At 46.3% G+C, this 11,239-nt stretch overlaps 1 pseudogene; it reads right to left on the bottom strand.

The window, feature by feature from the left end:
* Nucleotides 1-6,624: 6,624 nt before the first annotated feature.
* LOC129673134 (cyclin-dependent kinase 4-like) lies at nucleotides 6,625-9,888 on the bottom strand (annotated as a pseudogene).
* Between the last annotated feature and the right edge of the window lie 1,351 nt (nucleotides 9,889-11,239).

The raw sequence follows: 11,239 nt of genomic DNA, 5'->3' as shown, positions 1-11,239 counted from the left end.
CAGGTTGACTACAACCTGGACCAAGACTTTGGGGAGTCCACTATCAGGGAGTTTATACCCAACAGATTTAAGCCCAGTATAATTTTCGGAGGTTTGGGGGGAGGGGAAAGTTTCCTGGTATAATATAATCCCCAGTGCATGAGGAAGCATAATTACATTGAAACTCAACTCAAGGTACATATCATTTATTCCAAGAAGATGGGTTTTAGAGATAGGGTACCTGTATAACTTAAGGACCTAGGGGCCTCTGGTCCTGGTTGTGGGAGCTTGGGGGGAGTCTCTGACTCTAAGGGTCATTTAGATTACTAGCCATCTCCAGTCCTGGTTGTAAGAGCTTGACACGGGATGGCCCAAAAAGATAATGCAGAGCAGCAGGATATTAATCACTTCCAATTCCAGTTTCTGGATGGAAGAAAACGGTTTTTACATCATTCCCATCGGGAAGACAGTCTTGTGTGCTGACCATCCCTGGTCTCACTGGAGCTCTGAGGGCATGAGAACCTGGGTGCTGTGCTCGAAAAGCGTGTTTTTATTTATCCTTTGAGAATTTTATACATGCATACGACATATTTTTGCCAACTTTACCCGGAGCCTCCTCCCCCAAGCCTGGATCCCTCACCATACTCCACCCCAATACTTCATGTTCACTTTTATTTTTTTAATAACCCACTGAGTCCAAATAGTACCTCCCACATAAGGCTGGGTATAAGGCCATCCACCGGAACAAAGCCAGCTTACAAGGCACCACTCCCCTGAAGAAAAATGACTGTCTCCACCAGCAGCTAGCAGCTAGCAATAGCTCCTCAGCCAGGTCCTCTTGGAGTTGGTTGGTTTGGCTAGACTGGCTAGCCAGCAGCAAGCCCTGGACAGCCTCTTGCCTACCTTTCTGTCACTGAAATTACAGGCAAGGGGACTGCATCTGTAGCCAGCTTTTTTCTTTTCTTTTCTTTTTAATGTGGGTGCTAAGGCTAGATCTCACATCCTTATCCCTGTGCAGTAATAACTTTACCAACCTCCCATTCTCCCCAGCTCCTCATTGCTCTTCTTTGTCTTTGCTGGAGTTATGAGCCTGTGGCAAAGTATTCAGCAGTGTCTGACAGTCCCATCAAGAGAGGAGAGGCGGGGCGCGGTGGTGCAAGCCTGTAATCCAAACACTCAGAGAGGCAGATGCAGGAGGATCTGTGAGTTCAAGGCCAGCCTGCTTTATAAAGGGAGGCCAGGACAGCCAGAGCTACAGAGAGAAACCCTGTCTTGAAAAAAATCAAAAGAGAAAAAAAGAGAGAGAGAGAGAGAGTGAGAGAGAGGTGCTCCTCTCCTGAAGATTTTTTTTTTTAAGGGACCTGAAGGCTTAAATTCATCCTCAGCTTCATAGTGAGTTCCAGACTAGCATGGACTACATAAGACCCAGTTAAAGAAGGAGAAAGAGAAAGAGGAGGAGGATAACAAGATGAGGACAAGAATGAAGACAGAATGTTCCTTTCCTCTGTGTTTTGTTCTAAGAAAGTTTCTGGGTGGTGTCTGTCCACACAGGCAAGGGTGGGTCAGTGTACCGATTCAAATGCTCTTTAGTTTCTGGTTTCTTCTGAAACAAACCCTCACAGAAAAACCTTGCAAGACACAATGTTCCACCCACTATCTAGACATCCTCATGTGAAGTAGGCATATAAAACTGATTTCACACAGACCAGAGTTCTAATTTGGACCTGCCACATACTAACACACTAGCTACAGCGGCTGAGCAGAGGCCTCCTTGCTTCTCTTCTGCTTTCCTGCAAAGTGCTCAGTGCTCAAAGTGCTCTGCAAAGTCCCACTGCTCCGGAGGCAGAGGCTCCTGAGTCTGAGTGCTGTCCGTAGGACAAAGAGAGTTCCAGCACAGCCAGGGCTACGCAGTGAGACCCCGGAACAAATAAACAAAGAAGCAAACACCTGCAGAAGCAGGCCCTGAAGAGACCGAGCAGAGGTTATGAGCATGTGCTGTTCTTGCAGAGGACCCAGGTTTAGTTCCCAGCGCCCACATCGGGTGGTTCACCACCACCTATAACTCCAGCTCCGGAGAATCTGGTACCTCTGGCCTCCTAGGACACCAGAACCCATGTGCGCATATCAACACACAGACACAAATATACACATGATTAAAAAATAAAATATTAAAAAAAAAAACATAACAAGGGCTGGAGAGGTGGCTCAGAGGTTAAGAGCACTGGCTTCTCTTCCAGAGGTCCAGAGTTCAATTCCAGCAACGACATGGTGGCTCACAACCATCTATAAGTAGATCTGGTGCCCTCTTCTGGCATGCAGGTATTCCTGCAAACAGAAGGTTGTATAGACAATAAATAAATAAATCTTAAAAAAAAAAATAAAACCAGAAAATAACCCTATTGATATGAGTGTGAGGACTTGGAACCTTTGAAGTTGTTAATGAGAATGTCAAATACTAAGAGAGAGAGACAAAGAGAGAGAAAAGCTCTTCAAAAAGTTAAATATAAGATTTGGGATGTGGCTTAATGGTAGAACACTTGCCTTGTATACCCAAGGTCTTGGGTTTGACACCCACCACACTAAGTAAAAAATAGGTAGATAGATAGATAGATAGATAGATAGATAGATAGATAGATAGATAGATAGATAGTAGGTAGATAGATGATAGATAGATAGATAGATAGATAGATAGATAGATAGATAGATAATGAATAGATGGTTAAGCATGACATTATTACATGGTCCAGCAATTCCATATCTAGACATATGCCCAAAAGAATGGAGAGCCAGGGACTGGGGAGATGGTTTGGTGGTCCAAACGCTTGCTGCTCCAGCAAAAGGACCAGAGTTTGCCTTTTGAGAACCCAAGTAAACGTCAGGTGGGCAATGTAGCACCTGTAATTCCAGCCCCGGAAAGCTGAGACAGGGTATCTCAGTTACTGTTCTATTGCTGTGGACAGAAATCATGACCAAGGCAAGTTATAAATCGGTGGGTCTCAACCTTCCTGATGCTGTGACCTTCCAACACAATCCCTCATCTGTGGTGACCCGCCAACCATACAACTATTTTTGTGGTTACTTCATAACTATAAGCTTGCTACTGTTTGAATGCAAATATTTTTGGAGACAGAGGTTTGCCAAAGGGGTTGCAACCCCACTATTATAAAGGGAAGCATTTAATCTAGACCTTGTTTATAGTTTTAGAGGCTTAGTCTATGATAATCATAGAAGGAAGCAGACAGGCACAACATCAGAGCAGTATCTACAAGGTTTACGTCCTGATCCGAGGGCAGCAGGCAGAGAGAGAAAGACTGAGCCTGGTATGGGCTTTTGAAACCTGTAAGTCCACTCTCAGTGACACACTTCCTCCAACAAGACCACACCTCCTAATCCTTCTCAAACAGTTCCACTAGCTGGAGCCTAAGAATTCAAATATATACATTTATGGGGAGGGGGAGAGTCATTCTTATTGAAACTACCACACAGGGGATCCCCAAAACAAGATGGCCAGAAAAACATAAACAAAACCAAAAACAACTACACAGGGATTTCTGTGCTTCAGAGCCCCTTCCTCAGTGAATAAGGTGGATGAGCAATAGGAGACGATGCTGCCATCAATCCTGTGCAAACCCACACACAAGTAAAACATGCATGCACCCAGACAGGAAAATGGAAAGAGAAAGAAAGAGGACTCGGAGCAAGTACTCTGATGGATATTTCTATATGCAAGTTCACAGATTTACACAATCACCAGTGTCTGTTGGTGGGCGGAAGTGTAAACAAAAGGCAGGTTCATATCTCATGGACGGTCACCCAGCATTAAAGAATAGGGGATTCTGACACATGCTACATCTCAGATGAGCCTGGAGGACATAGTGGTAATGAATAAGTCACCAAAGGACAAATTTCTTATGTGGTAGAGAAGGGAAATTAGTTTAATGTATGCACTTTCTGTTTTTGCAAGCTGAAAGCTTTCCACAGAGTACAGTGGCATTGCTCCATTCTCTGAATGCAGCTAACATCACTAAGCTATGTAGTTTCTAGTGACTATAATGCTGTTTCACTAAGTGCATTGTCACCATTTTTCAAAAGCCAAACCAAAAATATATATAAACAATTAAATTTAAAAACAGTTCCCCAAACCTCTGTCACATCAGTTCCCCTTTTCAGAAACTGGTACCAAACGATTCCAAGCTGCTTAGGCAGAAAATATAGGAGTCATCCTTAGCTCTGGTTTCCATGGGGCTAGGGGACTAGAAGTAAGACAGGTTCTTTGATAGGCAGGCAGATAGGGAAAGGAAGCATGGCCAAGTAATAAAGATGGCCAACTTCCAAGATGGCTGCCTTCCTTTCTTGATTCCCCTCAAAGATCCTGAATGAAAAAAAGAGGGAAAAGGAAGGACATGACTGCTCCTAGGTACAGTGGAGGAAAAAGTTTACTTGTTGGTAAAAGGAAAAGCATAACCAGAGGCAGGGACATCTGGGAAAATCCAGAGTGAACATGACCTGAGCCATGAGAGGAGAGGGGGGAGGGGAAGAGAGAGGGGACCCAGGTGCAGGAGCCAAGATGGCAGAAGGTAATAAAGGGCAGGTAACCAAAATGGCTGGATGATATAGGGAAGAACCTCTGGGGGGAAGGCAGCCCAGTCCCTAGGCTGGAGAGGTCGGGGTAGAGGGCAGGGTATGCCAGCCATATCTTGTAGCAGGTAGGTACTGAGGGATACTGGGAAAACCTGGTGGCCAGGTTCACTTTGATGTTAAATAGGAACCTCAACCCTTTGTCCCAGGGTTTGAGACTTAACATCCAGCCTTTGTGTGGATAATAAATGACAGGGGTAGATGTAATCTTCTCTGACTACTTCCTGCTGACAGTGGTGCATCGTTGTTGGGGGCCCAAGAAAGCTGGAATGCTGGCCAAGGCCAGGAAGAACAGGCACTCAAGGACAGATTTCCCCAGTGCCCCTTCTGGTCTGCACAGGGTCTTTCTCCCTGTGTGGCTGCTGTCTGTGTGTGCTTCCTTCCGCCTAGTGAAAGAAGCCTTTCTTCCACTGCCCAGTCAGTCTGCTCCCATTTGCTGTGTTTAAATTTTTCCCTGCTTCTTCCTGTCACGCTCCAAGTTCTTCCCGCCTTTTAATTCTCTAACTGGCAGAGAAAATGAACCAGACCAAGGCCCCTAGACATCAACAATACTAGTCACCATTTTACACACACACACACATACCTGTTCTTGTCTTTGATGATGAAGACTAAGCCCAGGGCCCCCACCCACCCAATACCTCCCATTTCACCCACACAGTGCAGACCATCAGAAGTTCTTGCCTGTGTCACGACCACGGCTTCGTAACCAGCAGCATTTTTGGTTTTCTGAGACAGGGTTTTCTCTGTGTAGCCTTGACTGACCTGGACTCCTGGACTTTGTGGACCAGGCTGGCCTTGAACTCACAGAGATCCGCCTGCCTCTGCCTCCCTTGCTGGGACTACAGGCGTGGGCGACCACACCTGGCTCCTGTTTTTCTTCTTGTCGGTTCCTCAGTTCAAAAGCACTCCTAGAGTCTCTCGGGATAAAATTCACACACACACACACACACACACACACACACACACCCTCGGGTCTGTCCCCAGGTGCTCTTCGGTGGGTTTCACCTCCCGCCAGCACGTGTGACCTATGTCCCATGCCTTTGATTGCCGTGTTCCTGCCACACCTTCCCCTAGTGACTCACACATCCCAGACACATCCTCTGCCCTCAGTCAGTTCACCAGCTGTTCTTCCGCGTCTTCACAGGGGTCGTTCCCTCTCTTCCCTGCTGCTCAGCTCCAAACACCACCGTCCAGAACAGTGCTCCCTCACCATTCGCTCTAGAGCAGCCGCCCCAGGTACATCCCTCATCAACATTTCCCTCGTGCTTGGCACCAGCCGCTGTGTGACATTTTTGTTTAGTCTCGCCAATGCACAGTATGCCTCCCGTCTGGCAATTACAATGGGAGTGTCCAGAGAAAGAGTATCACATTCCTCACCCGATTCCCAGAGCCCATGTTTGCCAGGTAGCAGCTTATTCGTGCCTTGCCTTTGCCAGATGAGGAATTGAATTCCGCCAGGGACCTCGTGTCCCTGCTGTGTCACACATACTCACCGAACTTTGGGGAAATCATTTTTCTTTCTGTTTATTTGTTTTCTTTTTTTCTTTGTGTTGTTTTGTTTTCCTGTATAAAAAAAAAAAAGGATCAGGATATAAATCAAGGAGGAAGGAAGACAAGATACACCCACGCCTTAGTGTAGAGAAATGGGAGGGAAAAGGAATAAGCCTTGTTAGGAGGATGAAGGAATCCGGGCACGGTGGCACACAACTTTAATCCCAACACTCAGGAGGAAGAGGCAGGTGGATAGCTGTGAGTTCAAGGCCAGCCTGACCTAAAAATCAAATCCAGGACAGCCAAGGTTACACAGAGAAACCTTGTCTTGAAAACAAACAAACAGACAAACAAACAAACAAAAAAAGAGGAGCGGGGAATATTAACTATTCCCTGAGAAGAAAGCTGGAGGAGTCTCCACAGCCTCGGAGGAAGGCAGAGGTTGCCGTTTCAGTGAAGTCCTCTCCACTCAAGTGTCCAGAAGCAGGGAAAGGCTGGCACTCTTCTCACTCTGGGTCACCTTCTTCCTTGTACAGATAAGAGTGCTGCAGGGCGAGCAAGCCAGAGCTTTGCTTATCTTCAGGAGGCAGTCCAGTGAGATCAACGAGTTTGCCCAACATGGTCAGCTTCGGAGTTTGCTCAGGAGAGAGGCTTCCGACAAAACGTCTCTGCAAAGGTACGGCCGTGCCCACTGATGTTGCCTATGTGGGCTGCAGAAGAACTGCGGGGGCGTGGGGCCAGAGGGCTACAACCACAGGTGTGAGGGCCATCTGGTGGATTCTGGCGAGGCCAATATCAGCCAGCTTAGCTGTCCCATTACTTGTCACCAGAATGTTCTCTGGCTTCAGGTCTCCGTGAGCATGAAGAAAATCTAGGCTGCTTAGAAGCTGACGCATTAGCTCCTTGAAGGTCTCCACTGGCAAGCCTGGCGGGGGTGCTCTGTCCAGCTATGTCCTTAGGTCCTAGTCAACAGGCTCAAACACTGGGGTGATCTCGATGCCTCGATCAGTTGGGGAAGTATGGCAGACATCCATTAGCAGTACAACTACCACAACTTGGGGATGCTCAGAGGCCTTCAGCCTCCGAGGTTATGCCGGATCACTGACCGGGAAGCCCCACCATTAAGAAGCCTCCATTAGGCACTCTTGAGGGCCACAGAGGGGCCACTGTGGGGATCTCGGGCCTTGAACACCATCCCAGAGGCACCAACATCAATTTCAGAAACTGGCTCCTATTGAGAGGTAGCCCTTCTCCCAGGAGGGGATCTACTTAGGCCCAGCCTGCCCAGAGCTATGGAGGTGGCCTTTTATTGGGGGTCCTGGGAGCTGGTTCCTGAGGCGCCGTACACTGGGGACAGGTCTGGGGCAGCTGGACGCTACAGGCCAGATCATAGAAACAAGCTCTTTTGATTTTCACTTTTATTCACTCTACATCCACGTTGTCGCCCCATCCCTCCTCCCCTCCCAGTCCTCCCCTACTTTTATTTTTTTAAACAAGCCCTCTGGATGTTCCGCTGGCCTTGAAGTGGCTGGTTTTTCCCACCTATGCGTGGGGTTACAGGCGCGCATCAGAACATGCAGTGAGAACTTGAATTTTCAGCATTAGTGTGGTTGACGTCTTTTCTGTTTGTTCTAAAATGTGTTAGACTGTCTTCAAAGGGCAAGGGGGCTACTTTCCATTTCATGCAGCTATAACCCAAATGGAGGGAGCAAAATTACTACTGCTGTTAATACTATGGGATTTTTCTCTTTTCTGTTTTTGGGGGGACGGGGCGATACGTGTGGGTGTGTGTGCACAGGGTATAAGTGAGTGTATACATCGGGTGGAGGGGATTTGGGGTAAATGTGTCTGTTTGTATATAATGGAGTGTGTGTATGCACATAGGGTGTAGGGGTGTGGGGGTATATTTTCATGTTTGTATATATATAGAGTGTGTGTGTGTGTGTGTGTGTGTGTGTGTGTGTGTGTGCGCATGCGTGTGGTCCATCTGCATGTTTGGGTCTTATATTGAAACTGCAGCTCAATGATTGGTCAGTGTGGCTGTCCAAAAAGCCCCCAAGGGATCTTCCTATTTATGCTTTCCCAGAACTGGGATTGTAGTTACAAGCCACTGCAGCTAGCTGGGTTTAGTTGTTGTTGTTTGTTTTGTTTTGTTTTCTCATAAGATCATCAGGTTCGGACAAAAGAGCACTTCATCCGTTGTTCCTTACTTGTCTCTTGATTGCAATAAAATACCCTAAGGAAGCAATTGAAGAAAGGAAGGTTTATTCTGCCTCACAGCTGGGGTGCAACGCATTGTAGCAGCGGCACACGTCACACCCACAGCCAAGAAGCAGAAAGAAATGAATGCTAGTACTGTTGTTCTCTCTCTAGGTCTCTGTGTGTGCGTGTCTCTCTCTCTTCCCCTCTCCCTCTCCCCCTTTTCCTCTCTCTTCTATCCCTCACTCACTCCTTCTCCCCCCCCCCTTTTTTTTTATTGGCTACGACTACAGCTCTGGGTTTGTGCAGCCGAGAGTTAGGACGAGTCTTGCCACCTCGATCAACCAAATCTAGATAATCCCTCTCAGGCATACCCGGAGGCTTGTCTCCTAGGTGACCTTAGATCTTGTCAAGCTGACAACATTAACCATGGCATGTACTGAGTCATCTTCCCAGCCCAGATTCTGATCTTTTCCACCATAACCGGAGGCTGTGTTCTCAGTCCCACACAGCGCTGCTCTATCTCTTATCTTGGAAACTATAAAAAGAAATTGTAGGTGTGTTTGTTCTTCGGGATTTTAACGTCTGGTTTGACTCAAATAGACTGTGTGCTGGTTATCTATGATCTCAGGGCATACTATCTCCAAACCTGCAGCTAAAAACAGCAAACGTTTGCCAGCCTCACGATTCTCCCAGGAAGTCGAAGTGAAGCTCTTACCAGGCTCTCAAGACTCTAATGACGCTGAAGCAGCCACATCCCAGCTTGTCTGTGAGCCCCAGTGGGCAAAACACGCACACATACAAAATAAAATGTTTTAAATTAAAATAAATTTTGTAACGGTTACCAGAGGCCTAATTTTGGAGATCTGAACAGACCAGATTCTACCAGATGTGTCTTCCAGAGTCCAAAGAGAGACAGACAGACAGACAGACAGACAGAGAAGGAGGAGGAGAAGCGAAACAGGAAAAGAAGTTATTTTCTCTGTGTCCAGCTTGGAAAGACAATGGATCCAGACTCATCCTAAAACAAAACAAAGCAACAACAAAACAACCAACATTCTGGGTATTAACAATAGCTCCAAGATTATAAACAGAAGGAAGACAAAAACAGGGTGGGAGGAGGCAGGGGTATGCCTGTGACCTCAGTCAGAGTGGTTTGGTGGAACCTGGTCTCAGAGTTGGTTCTGTGGGTCCCGCTGGCATCAGAGAGCCATAGAAACTGTGATTGCTCGGCTGGTTACTTTTGGTTCCCAGCAGGTGATTGGCAGCAGTGTGCACTGTTCCTGGAATTTGGATTAAGCTGGTGTGGTGGTCTGAATAGGAATGCCCCTCTCCCCCATAGGCTCCTAGATTGGAACGCTTGGTCACCAGGGAGTGACACTATGTGAAAGGATTAGAAGGTCTAGCCTGGTTGGAAGAACCAGGGAATGTCACTGGGGGCTTTGAGGTTTCAGAAGCCCTGCCAGACCCAGTCTGCCTGTGTGCTGCCATGCTTCCGGCCATGATGACATCGGACTAACCCACTGAAGCTGAAGCCCCAGTTAAAGGTTTTCCTTTATAAGAGTCACCATGGTCTGCCATGGTCAGTGTGGCGCTCGCCTTTAACCCCTGAACTCGGAAGGCAGGGGCAGGTGGATATATGTGAGTTGGAGGCCAGCCTGGTCTACAGAGTAAGTGCCAGGACAATGAGGGCTACACACAGTAAAACCCTGTCCCGAAAGCAAGCAAACAAACAAACAAGGAGATCTAAGGACAGTTTCTTTTCTTTTAAATAATTTATTCACTTTATATCCTGATTGTAGCCCCCTCCCTCATCTCCTCCCAGTACCACAGTTTCAAAGGATCCCCCGTCAATTCCATCATTCCTGCTACTTGCTTTTAGTTGTAGGCAATGCTGGGACACAAGAGTGAAGACATGCCTCCATGAGCTAGCAATGTCAAGAGGCGTGGACTATGGGTTGCCATGTAGAAGGTTCAACATCATATCTAGTCCTGTTGGCATCATTTACTACAAGATTCTTTTGTGTGCAGGCATGTGTTTGCACGAATGTATGCATGTACTTTAACATGTATGTGTGTGTAGCCAGAAGTTGACATTGGTGTCTTTCTTAGTCGCTTTCCATGTAAATTTTAATTTTTTATTACATTTTATTTAGTGTGTGTGTGTCTGTGTGTTTGTCTGCCTGTGTGTGTTCATGTGTTGTGTGTATATGACACCGCCACTGCACACATATGGAGGTCAGATGAAAACTTTTGGGAATCATTTCTCTCCTTCCTCCATGTGGCTCAAACTCAGGTCATTGATCTTAAGCAAGCACTTCACCCAGTGAGCTGTCTTGCAAGCCACAGTGTTTTCTATTATAATATAAACTGGCATTTCCCTATGGTAAAATAAGACTTATTCTTACCTTGTATTTTCTAGACAGGAGTCAACATTCTTTTCACAGAGGCTTTTGATATTTGGAATGTTTAAGAATACTTTAGAAAAAAAAAGAGAAAAAAAGGAATACTTTAGGATATAAGAAACTGGTTTATTACCTAGAAGCTGTGCTTTCTCTCTTACTAATGTCAAATAAGAACTGCCATGTAAGGTGTTAGAAAGAAGCAAATTCTCTTTAAGGCATAGCCATGAGATTCAGGAAAAAGGTAGACTGAACAGTCAGATGCAAAGAATGCCCAATGCTTGTGGTAACATCTTTACCATTGCTTCCGAAGGGTCTCACTATGAGTTCCAGAAAACCCTGAAGTTCACTGTGTAGCCCAGACTGGCCTCATATTTATGATCCTCTTGCCTCTGTCCCAAACACTAGGATTATACATGCACCATAACACCTGGCTCAGCATAGTTTTATTTTAAAAATCTGTGGCATGGCAATGTATATATTTCCTTGTCTAAGATTGGATGGCAATGCTAGATTCCCCCATATGTTTT

The sequence above is a fragment of the Psammomys obesus genome, unplaced genomic scaffold (genome assembly GCF_907164565.1).
Source record: "Psammomys obesus unplaced genomic scaffold, mPsaObe1.curated_primary_1811, whole genome shotgun sequence".
NCBI lineage: Eukaryota > Metazoa > Chordata > Mammalia > Rodentia > Muridae > Psammomys > Psammomys obesus.
The sequence above is the reverse complement of the archived record's forward strand: the minus strand, read 5'-3'. Positions and strand labels throughout refer to the sequence as shown.